This window comes from Pinus tabuliformis, chromosome 5_2, assembly GCF_031772625.1.
Source record: "Pinus tabuliformis cultivar Carrire ecotype Pingquan chromosome 5_2, CPIR1, whole genome shotgun sequence".
Lineage (NCBI taxonomy): Eukaryota > Viridiplantae > Streptophyta > Pinopsida > Pinales > Pinaceae > Pinus > Pinus tabuliformis.
Window position 1 is genome coordinate 980,105,770 of NC_142306.1, and position 16,813 is coordinate 980,122,582.

Consider the following 16,813-nt stretch of genomic DNA (forward strand, 5'->3'; position numbering starts at 1 on the left):
GTGGTATTGGAAAGAGGACATAGAGGGCTACTGCAGATCGCAATTTCAGAACTAGATGATCCGAAATTACAGAGATACATCAGAGGCAATATCGAGCTCCTACAAAGTGAAAAAAGGTGTGTAGATTTTTTTAAATTTTTTCTTAAGCTTGGTTTGAAAAATTATTTTAAAGGAATTCAAAGGGCATAATAGAGCATTATTATCAGTAACTCATGCCCCGAGGAAAGAAAATGAAAACACCTAGTAAGCAACCTGAAAGCTCTAGCATGACTCATGAAGAAGATGAAGAAATGCTACATGATATATCAAAATTACAAGACCAAGTGCAACAGATGTCACTCTCACAAAAGCTAACAGAAGCTAAGATAAATGGTGTGGAATCTAAGATAAAGGGCGTGGAAGCTAAGATGAATGACATGGAAGCTAAGGTGGATGATTTGAAGATAGATTTGAAGACAAATTTGAAGAGAGACATGGCAGATTTGAAGACAGACATGGAAGATTTGAAGACAGATTTGACAAATTTTCTACAAGAAATACTTACAAATGGTGAAAGGGTAGTAAAGGAAACTCATGATGCGAACAAAAGAAATGTTAATCGTGATTTCATAGACTCTAATGTTGGATCGAAGACCCACCATATTCCAAAAATCAATATGAGGAATTTTGATGGCAAGGATCCCGCAACATGGATATTACAGATGGAGCAATTTTTTGATCTCAATAATGTGAAAAACACATAAAAGGTACGTATTGCAACTTTGTATTTGGAACCAAATTAGTTTGTATGGTATCAATGGCTTTTCTCTCGTAAACAAATTATCACTTGGGCAATTCTTACAGAAGAATTGACAGCACATTCTGAGGATACAAAAAGCAACACGTTTTTTAGCCAATTGATAAGTCTAAAAAAAAAGGGTTAAATAATGGAGCACACTGAAGAGTTCCAAAAATTGAACATAAGGGTAAAAAATATTCCAGAAGAGCATAGGATTGGTGTGTTCATAGGGACTTTAAAGGATAATATCTAACGTGATGTTCGCCTTTGGGAACCTGATTCATTAGAGAAGGCATTCAGGTTAGCAAGAAAAATGGAAAGCAAAATTATGGCAACCAGGAAGCATACCACTCACAACTATAAAGATGGAAGTGTTGTTGCCCCTAGTCTTCCACAACCTATAAGGTTGACACCACAACAATTGGAAGAAAAAAGAGCAAAAGGGCTTTGTTACAGTTGTGATAGCAAATACACTAAAGGTCATAAGTGTGCTAAGAAGAAATTATTCTACATAGATTGTGAAGAGGAAGAAGAAAAGGAACAAGAAAGGTCAAAAGAAGAGGATATACTCCAGGAACAAAGCTTAGATAAAGAAGAAATGAATCCGACCATATCTTGTAATGCATTGGCGGGAATTACCACTCCTCAAACCATCAAGATAGAAGGACAAATCAAGAAGAAAAAGGTAATAGTGTTGATTGATTCAGGAAGTACCCACAATTTTATTCATTGTAAGGTAGCAAAAGAATTGAATTGCTTCCTATATCCAACACCAGAGTGTCAAGTGATGGTTGCAAATGGAGGAACAATAAATTGCTTTGGAAAGTGCCATAATATCAAGCTATCCATGGGAGAATATGTATTGACTAGCCCAATGCTTTCCATTCCAATGGGAGGTGTTGATGTTGTACTAGGAGTCCAATGGTTACAATCCTTGGGTATAATATCTTTTAATTTTCAAGAACTTTTCATGAAATTTTGTGCAGAAGGAAAGGAAGTTGAATTAAGGGGTATTACAGGGAAACCGGGAAAGATAATCAGCTCTAACGGTATGACAAAGCTTCTAAAAAAGGAACAAAGATGTGTAATTGCACAATTATGTTCGCTAGATGTTTCCACATTGAAATCATCTATTTCTCCAGATCTCCAAAAAGTCTTGGACAATCATTCCAAGGTATTTGAGACTCCCAAAGGTCTCCCACCTATTCGTGATCATGATCATGCTATTCATTTGATTCCAGGAAGTGTTCCTCCAAACATCAGGCCGTACAAATATCCCTATGCCCAAAAGAGTGAAATTGAACGTATGGTTGCAGAAATGCTAGAGGCTGGTATAATTCAACCTAGTCAAAGTTCTTTCTCTGCTCCAGTAGTATTGGTGCACAAGAAGGATGGATCATGGCGCATGTGTCCAGATTATAGGGAGCTCAACAAGCTCACTATTAAAGATAAGTTTCCCATTCCTGTCATTGATGAATTACTAGATGAATTGCATGGATCAATTTACTTCACCAAGTTGGATCTTCGTTCAGGATATCATCAAATCAGAATGAAGACTGAAGACATTCTGAAAACAACATTTAGAACTCATGAGGGTCATTATGAATTTTTGGTCATGCCTTTTGGCCTTACCAATGCACCTTCTACATTTCAAGGTTTGATGAATTCCATTTTCAAACCCTTCCTTAGAAAATTTGTGTTAGTATTTTTTGATGATATACTAATCTACAACAAGTCTTGGAAGGATCATGTTGAACATGTTGACAGGGTGCTACAACTATTGGAGGAGAAACAATTATATGCAAAAAGATCCAAATGTTTCTTTGGAGTACAAGAGGTGGAATATCTGGGTCATATTGTATCTCATGAAGGAGTTAAGGTAGACCCTAGCAAAATTAAAGCCATTAAGGAATGGAAAATCCCCACATCCATAAAGCATTTGCGAGGATTTCTTGGGTTGACAAGGTATTATCGCAAGTTTGTTAAAATTATGGGAGAATAGCAGCACCTCTAACAACATTATTGAAGAAAGATGCATTTTCATGGACTCTAGAAGCAACAAAGGCCTTTGAACATCTTAAAGAGGCAATGTGCCAAGCACCGGTCTTAGCTACACCAGACTTCACAAAAACCTTTATTGTGGAATGTGATGCTTCAGGAAATGGAATTGGTGTTGTTTTAATGCAAGATGAAAGATCCATTGCTTTTGAAAGTCGTCCAATCAAGGGAAAGTTTTTACACAAAGCCATTTATGAGAAGGAAATGTTGGCAATACTACATGCACTTAAGAAATGGTGACCCTACCTAATGGGAAGACACTTCAAGGTAAAAAAGGATCATGATAGCCTTAAATATTTTTTAAAACAAAGATTATCCTCTCAAGAGCAACAAAAGTGGGTCACAAAGATGTTGGGTTATGACTTTGAAATCATCTACAAAAAAGGGAAGAAAAATGTGGTGGCAGATGCACTCTCAAAAAAGGATGAGGATGTGGAAGCATTTTTGTGTGCCATTTCTATTATCCAACCAGATTGGATAAACGAAGCAAGGGAGGAATGGAAGAATGATGAAGAAGTGTGGGCACTTATTCAAAAGTTACAACAAGATTCCAGTACATCTGATACATTTAGCTGGCAAAATGATTCATTATGATACAAAGATCGCTTATACCTCTGTAAGAATTCCCAACTCAAACAAAATATTCTTATGGAATTGCACACTTCTCCCTTAGGAGGGCACTCAGGATTTTCAAAAACTTACCATAGGGTTAAGAAGGATTTTTTTTGGGATGGCCTTAAATCGGATATTCAAAAGTTTGTGGCAGAATGTTTGGTTTGCCAACAAAATAAAGTTGAAACAATTAAGACCCCAGGTCTATTACAACCTTTATCCATTCCAAGCCAACGTTGGGAGGAGGTTTCAATGGATTTTATCACAGGTTTACCCAAGTCCGAGGGAAAGAGTGTCATCATGGTGGTAGTTGATAGACTTACCAAGGATGCACACTTTTGTGCATTATCACATCCATTTAAAGCCAATACAGTTTCTACTGCATTTATGGAAACAATTCAAAAGCTACATGGAAACCCAAAGATTATTGTAAGTGACAGAGATCCCATTTTCACTGGAAATTTTTGGATAGAATTATTTTCTCGTCTCGATACTCAGTTAGCTCATAGTTCATCTTATCATCCTCAATCTAATGGGAAAACTGAGATAGTAAACAAATGTTTGGAAGGATATCTTCATTGCTTTGTATCTGATAAATAGACACAATGGGTCAAATGGTTGCCTCTGGCTGAATGGTGGTATAACACTTCCTTCCATACAACAACAAAAATGACCCCATTTATGGCACTTTATGGATATCAGCCACCATCCATCACATCATATTTAAGAGAAAATTCTAAGGTTCAAGCAAGAACATCACATCGAGCATCAACAACAAGTCCTCCAACTCTTAAAGGATAACCTCGTTTTGGCACAGAATAGAATGAAACAACAGGCAGATCAACATCACAGCGAAAGAAGTTTTGATGTAGGTGATTGGGTATTCCTACGGCTACAACCATGTAAACAAATGTCCATCAAGCAAGCTAAGAAGGATAATAAATTATCACCAAAGTATTATGGTCCGTACAAGGTGTTGCAAAAGATTGGTACTATGGCATACAAATTGGAGCTTCCTGCAGCTTCTCAAGTGCACCCAGTTTTTCATGTTTCATGTTTAAAGAAGGTTATAGGCGACAAGATCCCAGTTCAAACAATATTGCCAGAACTTGACGAGGAAGGAAAAATTATATTGGAACCGGAAGTAGTCACAGAAACGAGAACTCGATAGCTACGAAATCAATCAATTTCGGAGTATCTCATCAAGTGGAAGAACTTATCTGCCGAAGATTCCACATGGGAGGATGAGAATTTTATACAGAAGCATCCAGAACTACTCAAGCATTGAGGACAACACTTTTTTGAAGGAAAGGGGCATGTTAGGTCCCTATAATACTAGTGATTACCCCATTACTATTGTAGTTATATCCCTTATTAATATTGTTGTGCCCCTATTATCCCCATATTGTTATTACTGTGCCCCATAGAATCCCTCTATTGTTATTTTGTGCCTTTATATTATTATTGTTAGGTCGGCTGGGTTATATTGTGACTCCTTAGACTTCTATATATAGAAAGGAGGTTTTGTCATTTGAATCATCAAATAATCATTCATTTGTGTAATGTAAAGGAGGTTGCCCCCTCGAAGAGGCTGAATTCTAAGGCATTGATCTATCTTTTCTATCTTTTTGTGAGCTGGTTTCATAACATTTTTGCTTGTGTTTAAGTATGTTTTAGTTGAAATGATTTAAAACTCTATTACTTGAACATTCTCAGTGCTATAAATGGCTCTTATTTAGACAGATGATGGTTGTTTGTTTTGGACTGTCTAAAAAATCTACCTTTTATAAGAGTAACAATTTGAAGCTAAGATTTGAAATATGTAGATGATAGAAGGCGAGGACAAGACTTGTTCAATTCCTTCCAATGTAGAAGGCAGGGACAAGAGTTGCTTCAATTCCTTCAATATACCAGCGTCTATCTTACGATCAATGCAAGAGCAAAAGGGGTATGTGTTACTCAAATTACCATATTGAGGAAGCCACAATAATGCCATGGAAGTTGTAGAAAACCGGTCAAAGTATCAATTTTTTTATTCCCTTGAATAACAAGCTACAAATGTCTAGGAGTGATACGGTTTACCTTCAAAGCTTTGCTTGCATTTCATGCCAATTCCAAAAACTCTGCAGTCAATTACTCCAAAATAACTATAGAATATACAATAGTAGTTGCTCCCACTCTAACATTTCAAGATATGTGAGATTTCAGCAGGCGATGGATATGTCCCACTAGTAACTGCATCTGAAAAAATATACTCAAGTTGAGTGACGTCGAGGCCTCTCTGAGGTTGTTTCTTGATACATGGTAGTAGTGTAATGGTCATCGCCTCGTCTTGAATCCTCAGTTAAAGGCTATTGTTGAATCCTCTCCAAGAACATAAGAGAAAAATCTCTGGTAAAACCAAATCACCTTGCGTTCAAATCACACCCATGAGAAAATTGCCATGAAGAAGCTGATAATGAAGAATAAAACTCCATATTTGACAAAGAAACGTCATGTTGGGTGAGAGAAATAAATCTGAGAACTGGAATTTCCAATATGGACATTTTGAGTGGTGAAGAGAAAAATATTGATATCGACCAATCTTCCGGCCATTAGCGTCGAGGTTGAGAGTACTTGTAGTTGTAAGCACACCAAACCACCTGAGAAACAGAGAAAATGATTAGGGCATGCTTTCTTGAAGTGAAATTATCAATATGATGTTTGGACATGTCTAAGGTTAATACAAACGTGAAATCGAGAGAAGCCCAAAAGCACTACTCAATCTCAAAAGAAGGAATGATGAATATAAAGTTAAAAGACCAATTCCCAGCAACTTTCCTGGGCACATATCATTCATGGAAAAAACCAACAATTCCCACAGAAGCCCCGTGACAAGAAATTTGAGCGTGTAAAACAAACTAGTATATTTTGTAACAATATAAATACCAAGTCGCGTGGACCAGGATCCCAACAACAAAGGCACTATCAGTCCAGCAAGTGTATTAAACATAGGTCCTGCATAGGTCTTGAAATTGCAATCTGAACCCCATCTCCTCCTTTTAACGCTAAAGCAACATTTGACATCTAATCACCCATTGAATTCCCCCCAGCCAGCATTGTCAAGCCCAAGATTGACATATTTATCTCAAAAATTACACCAAAGGAAATAAAAAAAGCCACCAACTCATTTGCAATAATGTAAAACCACACTATACGTATTATGAAACCTCCAAAAACCCAAGGAAATAATAATTTCCATGGAGATACTTATTACGAAACCTCCAACAACCCAAGGAAACAAGAATTTTTGTGGAGGGTGTTATATTGGCTGTAAAATATCAATTTGGTATCGATCTTGAGGAGGCACATGTAGCATCGACCATTTAACTCTTATCGTTTTTGAGTTTAAAATAGTGGCAGGGTTTTGGCATGAGGTTTTTAATGCATTTTATGTTTTTCGGCTTGGCCTTCGTACTGGCCTCGGGTTTGCAAACACGGTCTATCACACCTGCCAAGGGTATTCGGAATTCATTCTTTCATTGTTGTGGTCTAGTTCAGCTCTATGGGTGCTCAGTGCTTTCGCCTAGTTCTTGTGATGGTTAGTAAGCGTTGTGCCTGGCTTGTCTCGTATGGTGGCTTGTTAGTGTTGTGCCTTGCTTGTTACCTGTGGTGGTTTGTTGGTGCCGTGCCTTTGCTTACTCCCTGTGGTGGTTTACTTCGCTGGTTCTTGGAGGGTTTCAGGTCGATTTATCTCTGTCACCCGGCTCATACTTTGTCTCTGCTCTGTTTTACGATGATTGTTTTCTTGATGTTGGGTCTGGTGATGATTTGGCTCTACAAACATAGGTTCTCGCCTTGCTACTACACTGGACGACTCAGTGAACTCGTTCTCAGGTAATTTTCTTGTTCTGGTTTCATTTCCTTCTTTCGTTTTTAAGTTTCTAACCTTCTGGCTCCTTGGTGAGTAGGCAAAACTCTCTCATGGCATTTCTGTTGGGATAAACCCTCTGTTGCGAGTCTCGGCTCTCATCTTCTGTCGCAGAATTAGACCTTCTCCAAGTAAATCCTCGCTCCTTTTTGGTTAATCTATTTCACTGTATTGTTGGTCTCGTGGCCCTACTTGACTGCTGCCCCGTTTTGTGGTGGTGTGCAGATCATTCCAGGGGAACACTGCTCCATGGCCTCATCCTTGGGAGTTTTCGCAGGCTTAGGGAAAACCTGGGTAGGGTCTTTCTGTGGTTGTATCTTTCTTTTGCTTGCTTTGTTGCTTGCTATGTCTGTAGTTGGGTATAACCCTTGGGGTTTCGCTTCCTCCACGTATGTATGTGGTTTCAGGGGTTTTCATGCCCTTGCTATTTGACTAGTATTAGTATAGTTTAAGGGGTTTTCATGCCCTCGCTGTTTGACTAGTATTTGCCTGTGAGTTGTAATTTTCGTTTTGCATGGGTTTCAGAACCCTCCACGGTTTTTGGGTTGTATAATTTGTACCATGAACTGTTAAATTTGGAAATGAAATGAATGCATAGTTGTTCTTAAACGCTGAATATAAAAGTACCTGGTTTTTTTTTTGAGGAAGGAAAAAAATGTATTGTCTATGCTGGTTTTGCCTTTGTCTGGTTCCTGGTCTGAGATGCCTTCTGTCACAAGTTTATTGTTGATTCCATTCAGCTTCTTAATGAGCTATTTCACCGTCTTGATTTCAATACAATGTCTGAAATATTTATGCACAAGGAAATAAAAAAAATTGTCCTACTTCCTTAATGACAGGTTCTAGATTCATTTGCTTTTATATAGATTCAAGACAATTGTAAATTACAAATTCTTAGCTCTCTCTTCTCTCTGGATGGCAGCCCCTCCATCAGGCTTTGGTTTTTCTTTTTCATGCATTACTAGCAGTTTCTTTACAGTTGAGGAACTGTTCCTCAGTTACCTTTTAGTTATCTAACAATTTCTTTAAACATGCTCCTAACTAATCTTATCTTGACTTTCTTGCCTTATTTTTAAAGAACAATGGTTGAGTCAGCATTAATTTAATTATAAAAAAATAAAATAGAAACTCAAAATATTTTTCTTTCTTTCCAGCAAAATAATAAAATAAAAACACTTCCCAGCTGTCGCCTTTTTCAGTCGAATGCTCCTGCATAAGGCTCCCGGGGTAAATTAAACTCATGGCTCCTATCCATGAGCTCTTCAATAGAATACCTGATGCTTTGAATCTGGCTAGCATCTAACCAAGAATTATCTTCAATAGGATGACCCTTCCACTTGACTAGGTATCGCAAATATTCTTTCCTTCGAGTCTGTCTGGCCACCTGGGTGTCTAGGATCTGTTCGATCTCTAAAGGCTTTGCTAGGGTCATTTGTTTAATCCATGAGTCGTTCTCATTCTGGGTGTCCCGTGTTTGTCTTTCCGAACTATCTTCTACAATTGCCGCAATGTAGGGGTATAGATCTGCCACATTAAAAATGGGTGAAATTCCTATACCTGGGGGTAACTGTAATTCATAAGCGTTGCAAAAAACTTCCGAATAATCCTGCAAGGCCTAATTTTCTTCCATTTTAACTTTTTGTATTTGCCTTTAGGAAACTGCTCCTTGCGTAGGTGTGCTAATATCAGGTCTCCTACGTTGAATTGTACCTCCTGCCTTTTCAAATTTTCTTTCTGTTTGTATCTTTGGCTACTGTCTTGTAATTTTAATTTCACTTGGTCATGAAGATCACTGATTGGCTTTGCGAAATCTTCACCATTAGCACTCCTATGCTCCAACTGACCCAAATCCCACAACTCATGTACTCCACGTGGGTGCATTCCGTATAGGATCTGGAAAGGACTATTGTTCGTGCTTCTATTGGCTGAATCGTTATAAACAAATTCCGCTTGTGCAAGCACACAATCCCACTGTCAAGAATTTTCTCCAACCAAACTCCTTAATAAATTTCCTAGACTTCGGTTCACCACTTCGGTTTGGCCGTCGGTCTGCGGATGATAAGCTGAGCTGAAGTTAAGTTTGGTGTCTAATTTTTTCCATAAGGTCTGCCAAAAATGTCCTGTAAACTTAATGTCTCGGTCCAAAATAATAGGCTTCGGCAAGCCATGTAATTTTACTATCTCTGTGAAGAACAAATGTGCTACATGTGTGGCATCATTGGTTTTCATGCACGGAATGAAATGTGCCATTTTGGTGAAAAGCTCCACTGCCACCATGATGGAATCAAATCCCCATTTTGTCTTCGGCAGACCTAAGACAAAGTCTAAAATGACTGAGTCACATGGTCTGTTCGGAATAGGTAAGGGCATATACAATCCTCTGTTCTGGCTGTGTCCCTTTGCAAGCTGACACACTCTGCATCTAGTCACAAACCTCTGTACATATCTACGCAAATTCGGCCAATAGTAAAAGTGGCTCAACTAGTCCAAGGTCTTGTCTATGCCAAAATGCCCAGCTAAACCTCCATTATGCTTTTCTTGTATTAAGTTCTCTCTCATAGAACATTCCGGAATACACAACTGCCCTTCTTTGAACAGCAACCCTTCCTGCATATTATAGTCCAGCCATGAACTGTTATCTCTCAACAATGGATTTTGGCAAGCTTCATAGGCTTCCTTAAAATATGCATCTGTTTCATACAAGTCTTTATGATGTTTGAATCCTAATACTTGTATCATACTTTCCTGTAGGATCAAATTCCTCCTGCTTAATGCATTTTCCACTTTGTTGGCTTTACCGCTGATGTGTCTCAACATAAATGTAAAACTCTACAGGTATGCCACCCACTTCGCATGTTTGTGGTCCAACTTATGCTGCTGCATAATATACTGTAACGCAGAATTGTCTGAAAATAAGACAAATTCATTGGCCAATAGATAATGTCTCCAATGCTTTAGCGCTTGAACCACTACATAAAATTCCTTGTCATAAGACGTGTACTTCTGCCTACTTTCATTTAGTTTCTCACTGAAGTAGGCTATTGGCTTGTCTTCTTGGCTGAGTACTGCACCAATGGCTGTTCCACTGGCATCACAACGAACTTGAAAAAGTTTGTTAAAGTCCGGTAATCTCAAAATTGGTTTTTTAGTAATCTTTCTTTTGAGCAGCTAAAAACTCTTCTCTGCCGTTTTTGTCCAATGAAAAGGTTGATTTGCCTTCTTAATGGTGTCCACCATGGGTGGACAAATCCCACTGAAATTTTTAATAAATTGCAGATAAAAAATCTCCAATCCATGAAAACTCCGTACCTCAAACAAACTTTTGGGAGACGGCCAGCTAACTACGGCTGCAACCTTTTCCGGATCCATTTTTAGTTCACTCTCAGAAATCACAAATCCCAAATAAATTAACTCTTTCTTGAAAAAAGAACATTTCTTCAGATTTATCAATAATCTATTTTGCTGCAATTTTTCCGATGCATACCTCACATGTCAAAAATGCTCTTCCTTCGTCTTGTTGAATATAAGTATATCATCCAGATATACAATCACAAATTTACTAATGAATTCCTTCAGCATCTCATTCATCAAACGCATGAACATGCTGGGGGCATTGCTCAATCCAAATGGCATAACCAACCATTCATATAAGCCTTCATTAGTCTTGAAAGTTTTCTTCCACTCGTCACCTTCTCGAATCCTGATTTGGTGGTAGCCGCTGTTAGGTAAACTTGACTCAGGATCGAGTCAAAGTTGACCAGGTTAAACAGTGATGGTTTTGGGGCACATGGTATTGTGCATCCATAGTATTCTTCCCATGGTATTATATGTAATGGAGCTTATAAAAGGCTGGAAGGACTTCATTGTAATGCAAGACCTGGAGATGAGAAATGAAGGCTCACTTGGTCGGATAGGCCAGGGTTTTGGCCAATGCTAATGAGATCTTATTAGGTTGGGGTTTTCCCCAGATTTGGGGTTTTCTCGGATAAACATTTGTGTTTATGTGTTTATGGTTGTTGCTGGTTATTTTTATATTTATTCCTCTCAGTAATTATTTATGTTATGCAGTAAATTTCTTAACAACTGGTATCAGAGCCAGATATTGGCTTCAAAGGGATTCTTTGATGCTAGGGGTTTATAGTGCTTGATGAGATCAATGCAGCCTTTTTTACAGATCTGGGTCTTAAAATAATGGTGGAACAATCGTATGTGGAAGAACCTCGAGGAGAATGTGTGGAAGATAGTTCCGTAACTGCCAGGGATCACAGTGCATTTGCGATATTTATCGGTTTGGAACATGCTGACGAATTGTTTGGGATTCATGTGGCTATTTAAAGAAGGTTGAGAGATACCTTTGGTCAGTAGAAGAAAATTTTTCATGCGGCTTCAAAAATTGTTCGTTTTCTGCTACATGAGGCCACTGGTGCTGGAATTTACGAGGTTCTCGTCTGGCTCGCAGTTGGAGCAGTTTGATAGAAGTTTTTGAGCAAATCAAATTGAGAGAGGATGGATCAGAATTGCAGTAGCAATAAACAATTTTTTTTTTAATGAAGTCAAAATTATTGCACGTAAATGGGCATACTACTGTAAGACCTGGTAAGGCATGTGTACCCCCCGATGATCACCGGTAAAGTCTGGGTTAGACCTAGGTGATAGGGGGATGTCGGGTTAACAATACCCCGGGTTAATACTCTGAGGGGGGTAAGAGCTAGAGTCAGCGGGATTGTCTCACTTAGTAGGTTTGGCTAGAGTTAGTCAAGGAACCCCAAGTCAAGTTTAACGGGGAAATTGTTAGGTAAACTTGACTCAGGATAGAGTCAAAGTTGACCAGGTTAAACAATGATGGTTTTGGGGCACATGGTATTGTGCACCCATAGTATTTTGCCCATGGTATTATATGTAATGGAGCTTATAAAAGGCTGGAAGGACTTCATTGTAATGCAAGACCTGGAGATGAGTGGTGAAGGCTCACTTGGTCAGATTGGCCAAGGTTTTAGCCAATGATAATGAGATCTTATTAGGTTGGGTATTTCCCCAGATTTGGGGTTTTCTCAGATAAACATTTTTGTTTATGTGTTTATGGTTGTTGCTGGTTATTTTTATATTTATTCCTCTCAGTAATTATTTATGTTATGCAGTAGATTTCTTAACAGCCGCTTTTCAAATCTATCTTTGAAAAGTGTGTTGCTCCAGTCAAACAATCCATCATATCATCCATTGAGGTAAAGGAAACATGTACCTGATGGTGATCTTGTTAATTGCCTGGGAATCAGTGCACATTCGCCACTCACCTCCTTTCTTGGGAGCTAAAATAGTTGGAACTGCACAAGGGCCTAAACTTTCTCGAATTAGTGCTTTATCCAACAACTCCTACACCTGCTTCCTGATTTCTTCATTGTCCTTTGGACTCATCCGGTAAGCAGCTTTGTTTGGCAAACTGGCTCCTGGAATAAAATCAATATGGTGACTAATGCTCCGCTTTGGTGGTAATTTGTCCGGTAGATCGTCTACCACAATATCACTAAATTCCTGCAGCATGTCCTGTATCTCTTTAGGTAAGTCAGTGACTTCAGTATGGATCAATACTGGTTTTGGCCTTCGCACAACTACATATTTTACCTCATCATCCTCCATCTATCGCAGAAACTCTTTTCCACCTAACAGTAATGCTTTTGTCCCACTGGTTTCTGCAACATCCTCTTCCTTCATGGGCACTAGCGTATGCTTTATCCCATCTTTAACAAACTTGTAACAATTTGTTTCCCCATCATGGATGACCTTCCTATCATACTGCCATGGTCTGTCTAGCAGAATATGGCACACGTCCATAGGCATGATATCGCAAGTCACCTTGTCCTTGTACTTGCCAATATGAAACTCTACTTTGCACTGCTCATCGACCAACAATCAGTGACCTTTCTGCAACCAAGATACCATATATGGAGTTGGGTGCTTCAACTTCTTCAAATCCAATTTCCCCACCATTTCAGTGGCTACCAGATTATTAGTACTTCCACTGTCTATGATTAATTTGCAGCATTTCCCATGCGACTTGCACACAGTCCGGAACAATGCTTTCCTCTGTGTCTGATCAACTACTTCCTTAGCTGGTTTCAATAATACCTTGTTCAACACCAAAGCTTCCTCGGTTTTAGGCATATTTTCCACCTCCTATGATGGTGCCTCTGCTTCATCGGGCTGAGCGACATATGTTCCCCTTTGCCCAGTTTGTTCATTTTTAGGACATTCAAAGGACCTGTGTCCCCACTTGTGACACTTGTAACACTGATAGGAATTTCCTCTACCTCTACCATTAACTCTTCCTCACTGCTATGACCTTCCTCCTCTGGTGTTACCTTCCCTTTCAGTCTGTCCTGAAGTCTTTGAACTACTGCCCTCTTCATTGCTGTTGGCAGTCCTACCTCTGCCAAAGGTCTGTCACCGACCTCTGCCAGAACCATGTCCTCTTCTGGCATTCTGTCTCCTAGAAATATTTTCCTCCGCCTTCCAAGCACTCTAATAGGCTTCCTCTATGCTCTTAGGGGAAAGAATACTAATTTCGTCTAAGATCTCCATCTGTAGACCATTTACAAACCTTGTTGTTTTTTCAGGGGTATCTTCAACATAACCAACTCTTAGGTTTACTTTATAAAATTCTTTAGTATATTCCTTTACGGTCATCATTCTTTGCCTCAGGTTCTGTACTTGTCTATAAAGGGAAATTTGATAATCTTTAGGCAGAAATTTTCTCTTCATTCTAGCAATCATCCTGTCCCATTTTTTAATCAATGGTTTGTTCAATCTCCTCCTTTCTACCTGTACACTATCCCACCATAGTGCTGCATGTCCCTTCAACTTGGTGACAACAAACCTGATCCTCTTGTCTTCGTTGATTTCTTCATATTCAAAATATTTATCTAGTTCACTTATCCAGTCTAACAATGCCTCTGTGGACAAACTACCATCATAATTAGAGAGCTCCAGTCTTGGCTTGCTGCTAGCCAACAAAACTGACCTCAATAGTTTAATCTCTAGTCCTTCTTCATCTGACCCATCCGTCATGGCTATGTTTTCCTCCTCACTGTCATCCCCACCTTCCGGATCTCTACGTTTTCGTGCTTCGACTGCTGCCAAACGTGCAGTTAAAGTCCTAATTTCTTCTCATAACCCTTCATCTGCTACTCTTCTGATGGCTCTTCCTCGACCCCTTCTTCCTACCTCCATCTTTACTGAGAGAAAGGAACAAACTACTCTGATACCAAAAATTGGTGGCGATCCCGAGGAGGGACACATCACAGCGACCGTTTAACTCTTATCGTTTTCGAATTTAAAACAGTGGCAGGGTTTTGGTGTGAGGTTTTTAATGCGTTTTATGTTTTTTGGCTTACCCTTTGTATTGGCCTTGGGTTTGCAAACACGGTCTATCACACCTGCCGAGGGTATTTGGAATTCATTCTTGCATTGCTATGGTCTAGTTCGGCTCTATGGGTGCTCGGTGCTTTCGCCTGGTTCTTGTGATGGTTGGTAAGCGTTGTGCCTTGCTTGTCCCGTATGGTGGTTTGTTAGTGTTGTGCCTTGCTTGTTCCCTGTGGTGGTTTGTTGGCGTCGTGCCTTTGCTTACTCCCTGTGGTGGTTTACTTCGCTGGTTCTTGGAGGGTTTTAGGTCGATTTCCCACCTGCAAGTCGATTTATCTCTGTCACTCGGCTCATACTTTGTCTCTGCTCTGTTTTGCGATGATTTTTTTCTTGATGTTGGGTCTGGTGATGATTTGGCTCTGCAAACACAGGTTCTCACCTTGCTACTGCACTGGACAGCTCAGCGAACTCGTTCTCAGGTAATTTTCTTGTTCCGGTTTCATTTCCTCCTTTCGTTTTTAAGTTTCTAACCTTCTGGCTCCTTGGTGAGTAGGAAAAACTCTCTCATGGAATTTCTGTTTGGAGAAACCCTCTATTGCGAGTCTTGGCTCTCGTCTTCCGTCGCAGAATCAGACCTTCTCCAGGTAAATCCTCGCTCCTTTTTGGTTAATCTATTTCATTGTATTGTTGGTCTCGTAGCCCTGCTTGACTGCTGCCTTGTTTTGTGGTGGTGTAGAGGTCATTCCAAGGGAACACTGCTCCACGACCTCATCCTTGAGAGTTTTCAAAGGCTTAGGGAAAACCTAGGTAGGGTCTTTCCGTGGCTGTATCTTTCTTTTGCTTACTTTGTTGCTTGCTCTGTCTGTAGTTGGGTATAACCCTTAGGGTTTTGCTTCCTCCGCGTATGTATGTGGTTTTAGGGGTTTTCATGCCCTCGCTAGTTGACTAGTATTAGTATAGTTTTAGGGGTTTTTATGCCCTCGTTGTTTGACTAGTATTTGCCTGTGAGTTGTAATTTTCGTTTGCATGGGTTTTGGAACCCTCCACAGTTTTTGGGTTGTATAATTTGTACCATGAATTGTTAAATTTGGAAATTAAATGAATGCATAGTTATGCTTAAATGCTGAATATAAAAGTACCTGGTTTTTTGTTGAGGAAGGAAAAAAATGTATTGTCTATGCTGGTTTTTCCTTTGTCTGGTTCCTAGTCTGAGATGCCTTCTGTCACAAGTTTCTTGTCGATGCCATTCAGTTTCTTAATGAGTTATTTCACTGTCTTGCTTTCAATACAATGTCTGAAATATTTATGCACAAGGAAATAAAAAAAATTGTCATGCTTCCTTAATGATAGGTTCTAGATTCATTTGCTTTTATATAGATTCAAGATAATTGTAAATTAAAAATTATGAGCTCTATCTTCTCACTGGATGGCAGCCCCTCCATCAGGCTCTAGTTTTCCTTTTTCAATGCATTACTAGCAGTTTCTTTACAGTTGAGGAACTGTTCCTCAGTTACCTTTCAGTTATCTAACAATTTATTTAAACATGCTCCTAACTAATCCTATCTTGACTTGCTTGCCTAATTTTTAAAGAACAATGGTTGAGTCAGCCTTAATTTAAATAAAACAAAATAAAACAGAAACTCGAAATGTTTTTCTTTCTTTCCAGCAAAATAATAAAATAAAAACATTTCCCAACGGTCGCCTTTTTCAGTTGGATGCTCCTACATCACAAATAGTCCCAAATATAGCACCAAAAATTCCTCCAAAAACATATGCTACCTTGCCAATGCCCAAGGGATTGCCTTCTTGAATATTATAGAACAGTGCCAAAAGAATTGGTGACAATGTTACAGATGCAACTGCAACGCATTTTGACCTTCAGTCATCTTCCACTATGGGGATGGTCGGTTGTCATGTTATTGTCAATGGCCATTCAACAAAACACTATAGAAAGCCAAATAAAGAACACCTTGTTTGATAATTTTCACTATCCTCACTCCATCCCCACAGGGGCCTAGTCCCTTCTACTATCTTCGATAGTCCCTATTTTGAGAAAATAGATACATTTGATGCCCACATCCACTGAGGTAATGAAGTCT

The 16,813-nt window shown here is 39.1% G+C and overlaps 1 pseudogene; it reads right to left on the reverse strand.

The window, feature by feature from the left end:
* Window positions 1-6,167: 6,167 nt before the first annotated feature.
* On the reverse strand, window positions 6,168-16,625 carry LOC149162576 (cation/calcium exchanger 4-like; annotated as a pseudogene).
* Between the last annotated feature and the right edge of the window lie 188 nt (window positions 16,626-16,813).